This window comes from Sardina pilchardus, chromosome 19 (assembly GCF_963854185.1).
Source record: "Sardina pilchardus chromosome 19, fSarPil1.1, whole genome shotgun sequence".
NCBI classification, from domain to species: domain Eukaryota; kingdom Metazoa; phylum Chordata; class Actinopteri; order Clupeiformes; family Clupeidae; genus Sardina; species Sardina pilchardus.
This window is the reverse complement of record NC_085012.1, coordinates 17578786-17583549: the sequence shown is the minus strand read 5'-3', so window position 1 is coordinate 17583549 and position 4764 is coordinate 17578786. Positions and strand designations below refer to the sequence as shown.

General features: G+C 40.7%; 1 long non-coding RNA gene across 1 annotated transcript; it reads right to left on the bottom strand.

The window, feature by feature from the left end:
- Positions 1 to 233: 233 nt before the first annotated feature.
- LOC134066445 (uncharacterized) lies at positions 234 to 2382 on the bottom strand. Its single transcript, XR_009936432.1, has 3 exons — positions 2303 to 2382; positions 1999 to 2094; positions 234 to 1007 (listed from the first exon to the last, which is right to left on the bottom strand). It is a non-coding gene; the product is annotated as an uncharacterized LOC134066445 (long non-coding RNA).
- Between the last annotated feature and the right edge of the window lie 2382 nt (positions 2383 to 4764).

The window sequence follows — 4764 nt, the reverse complement described above, 5'->3', positions numbered from 1 at the left end:
ACGACTCCTATGCCAGACTGGCAGAACTATCAGCACCAAATATTAGACTTTTAAATGAAGGTACTACAGTATATGCTGGCAGCACAGTGAGCGGTGAACTCCATGAATAGAGAGACCCTCCACTATGATGAGCTGTGCGGATGTGTCGAGCTCTTTCCCTCCGCCTCCCTGCACTCAAAAAAAGGATTAGTTGAATTTACTTAAAAAAATCATGGAAAGTATTTCCACATGATTAAATAACTTACTTTCAACATTAAGCAATATCTTTGGTCCAACTTAAGGTACTTTGGTTAGTTCAACTTTATTTGTTAGGGTCCATTAAACTTGTTTGCAAGGTTTGGAGCCCACATAATTTACTTAGGTTGGGTTAACACAATCTATTTAAGTTGATTTAACTTATTGAAAACTACTTCAAATTAAGTTGCACAAACCCAAGTAAATCAAGTTGGTTCAAATGAATTACTTCATGCTGAAAGAGAGCAATTGAATCACATGGAAATACTTTCCATGATTTAATTAACTCTGTTCAAAGTATTACATTTAAGTTAACACCAAAAGGGGTAAACATTATGCAATGACAGGCCTAAAAGATAAAACAAATAACAGACAAAGATGTTTTTTGATATACAAACTGTATTTCAAGCCTTATATTCACATTACGGTTTAAGTGCACAACATTCAACTTTTATATTGAAAGAGCCTAACATACAAAAAAAACCATCACAATATTGTAAAGCTATATTGCATGTTAAGGGTTCAAGTGCACATTTAAATGCTCACTGAAGTGCATATCGTGTGTTTTCACATAACAGATACAATTAAACATTGTTTAGAAAGTAGAAACTGTAGCTGCTCATATAACTAAACACAGTCCAAAAGCAAATGGTACGTTACGTAGCTCCTATGGCCTCAAGAACGATCCAAACGTCCTCTGGGGGGGGGGGGGACAACGACCATCTGATGCCATATATGGTCTCTGCCGTGGCCGTGTGACTACGAACACCTGGCTGTAACAAAACAAGAGATTTTTTAAAGTGCTCATTGTCTGTTATACACTATATTGCCAAAAGTATTGGGTCACCTGCCTTGACCCCCACATGAACTTCAGTCACATCCTATTCTTAATCCATAGGGCTCAATATGACATTGGTCCACCCTTTGCAGCTATAACAGCTTCAACTCCTCTGGGTGTTTATGGGACTTGTTGCCCATTCTTTCAGCATATTTGTGAAGTCATACACTGATGTTGGACGAGGAGACTGGCTCTCAGTCTCTGCTTTAATTCATCCCAAAGGTGTTCTATTGGGTTGAGGTCAGGACTCTGTGGAGGCCAGTCAAGTTCATCCACACCAAACTCTGTCATCCATGTCTGTATGGACCTTGCTTGGTGCACTGGTACACAGTCATGTTGGAACAGGAAGTGGCCATCCCCAAACTGTTCCACAAAGTTGGGAGCATGGAATTGTCTAAAATCTCTTGGTTAATGCTGAAGCATTCAGAGTTTTCACTGGAACTTAGAGGCCAAGCCCAGCTCGGGGATGGCCTGTTCCTGTTCCAACATGAGCAAGGTCCATAAAGACATGGATGACAGAGTTTGGTGTGGATGAACTTGACTGGCCTGCACAGAGTCCTGACCTCAACCCAACAGAACACCTTTGAGATGAATTAGAGCGCAGACTGAGAACCAGTCTCCTCATCCAACATCAGTGTGACCTCACATGCGCTTCTGGGAGAATGCTCAAAATTTTCTTCAACACACTCCTAAACCTTGTGGAAAGCCTTCCCAGAAGAGTTGAAGCTGTTATAGCTGCAAAGGGTGGACCGACATCATATTAAACCCTATGGATTAAGGATAGGATGTGACTGAAGTTCATATGGGGGTCAAGGCAGGTGACCCAATACTTTTAGTAATAAACACATTCTATACTATTAAAAGACATTCTGTACTATTAAAATTTGATTAGTAAAATAAATCAAATTAACTTGTGGAATACATACCATGTATTCCTTCACGACGCTCTAAGGGTCTTCATTCATATAGGCACAGTCCCTTGAGAGGAGAGCACATTCGTGGCAGACATCAGTGGCCGAATCCTGTATATCAGAGAATAAAACAAACACACCTTGCAACAACCACACCATGGTACCTCACGCTGGCTATGGCAATTATTGATAGCACTTTTAATTTGCAAAAAATAAATGATCAAAACATTATCTCCCCATTGAAAGTACGAAGAATTTATCTGACCATGTTCCAAATCTCTAATGCCTGGTTGAACACTCATTTACAAGGTTATCATACCTCAGTCATAGGTACTAAATGCCTTCATCAGGTTTGCAGATGGAGCATCCATCCAGTGATCCCTTCAATTCCGCACACAGCTATGGAAAAAAAACAACAAAAGTCATGTCATCAATTTTTAATGGTAGATTATGTAAAACAGAAAGGATTTTGCTTCACTTACCTCACGCACATTGAAAATGTTGGCCACCTCGTCTTAATTCAGCTGTCATGGGTGCATCTCAGACTACTTCTTGATGTCGGTGGGCAAAAATCTGATCAACAACAACACCTGATCCTCATTATTCATTTTCTCCACCTCTGATAGGAGCACTATTTGTTTATTAACTTGCACTTTTCTTGACTTTTAGGCTAGGTAATGAAAAAGTTCAAATCACATGAGTGCACCTTTAACTTGTGGTCACTGGTAGCCTGGCACGCCCTTGCAGTGACGTAACACCTTCGGCGTTGCTGTCACTGGTCTGGTCAACTGCTAATCAGGAAGGATTTCTGAATTCCCGAAATCTGCGGAACTGCCCCCTTTGGTCGAGAACCAATCAACTTTGAGCAGCTCCAACGGCTCTGGGTAGAGGCATGTTCAAGGCAGAGGAAAGAGTGTTGTTATTGGTTTAAACTCGGCAAACCACTTTCTGACTTCGACCAGTAGCAAATCGAGGCACTTAAATGAGGCGGGTCAACCAGCGCTGGGAGAAACCGTGTTAGCACAGGCTCTTGGTCAGACTAAAGTCTCGCAGAGCCTTCCAAGTCGATGGCAATCAGGCCAGGTCACTGGTACAGCTCTACTTCAGATAGGTGCAGTTGGAGGAACACTTGCAGTCGGACAGCAGATCAGCATACCTTGGCAATGACCTTGATGTAATGGAGAGAGATGAATTAAAATCTTGAAAACTGATATCTTGAATGATCTCATAATTAGACTCAACATAGAGAGAGGTGGATAGCCTTCATCCTAGCTTGATAGGTCAGCCTCTAAACAAGAATGAATCTCAATCAGTGATACACATGGCTTGGACGAGAAGCATTTTTAAGGTACCATTTTTCCACTCTTTATTGTGCTACAGCTTAATTTTTGCGGTCAAAACACTTACTTTTAATTCCTCTTCTTTGCATCTATGAGCCCAACAATGCGCTACATTGTTTGATACAATCAACAAGCAGAGACTCACATGTATCCACTTCAGCAATGTTAGTTAGTACATTGAACATTCCGAGGCTGCATCTATATTTTTATCAGGGGTTTACCTTCACTGAGGCGCACACACATCCACTCACACCCACACAACCAAACCAACCTTAGGTAAACCTAAAACCTTTCACACTTCTTGACTTGTCACCACGCCACCTCTAATTACGTTCCACTAACTTGTGAAAAAAATAAATAATTGCTACTCATGGATTCTCTCAAACACAACCAGAGAACTAAGCTTCAGAAAATGTCTAAAAACCGCATTAGCATAGATACTGCTAGACTAGAGCAACGTTTTTTGATAGCTAGCTGCTAACTTTAAAGCCGTTTGGTTTAGCTGTTGGTTGAAAAAAATATTTATCAACACCTAATAGAATACACACTGTATAAAAACTAAGAGTGGAATTCCCACCTTATATTACATGAACACACATAATAACTACAGTTGATATACTTACCTTTTAGAGCTTAAAAAGCAGACTCTTCATCGGTTACCAGCACCCAAGGGGGCAGCGAACGTTCTGAGAGTGTAGAGTATGGCGGCCGCCATGCTAACGAGAAGACCGTGGCTAGCTGGCCATTCCATTGAATCCTATGGGGCGTAAGCGCCACTTTGACATCAAATTACGTTAGAGCTGAAGCGTTTTAAGCCTTTATATGAACATTTTCTATTGTCGGGGTACATATTACATTGTGAAATTGACATAATAATCTCGTAACTGTCTTATCGGCTGAGTAATTAACGTTTTTCGAAAGTCAATGCTAAAGTGTTAAAGGCGCATGCGTCCAGCGAGAGTAAAGCGTCGCCATAGGTCAGCCTACGTGCCTACGTCACATGTACAACACCTGAGCCTGCGCAGGAGACCTATGACGAAATAAGAAGACCTAAAAAAACCGTTGAAATTTGCTTCCTCGGTCTCTGCTGCCGTCTACGTGATAGCTCTGTCCATATCTTTTACTGTCTATGCCAGCACCGCACAGCCAGGACATCCAAAAGATGCATCCGCATTTCTTCGTGTATTTCAGGTGTTGGCATCCAGCCCAATCGCACACTCACGCCATCTAATGGTCAGGAGCAGGCTAAACTACATTCTTAGTTTTTAAATCGATTGTTTCATGTTATTCTAACTTAATTGAATCGATTAAAATCTATAAAGTTGAACTAAAGGCAAATGTAACATGATTTATTTAAGTAAATGTTGTAACACAAAATTATTTAGTAGGAAATGCATGTTATACTTAAGTAAATGTTACAATCAGCTAATTTCCTTTTTTT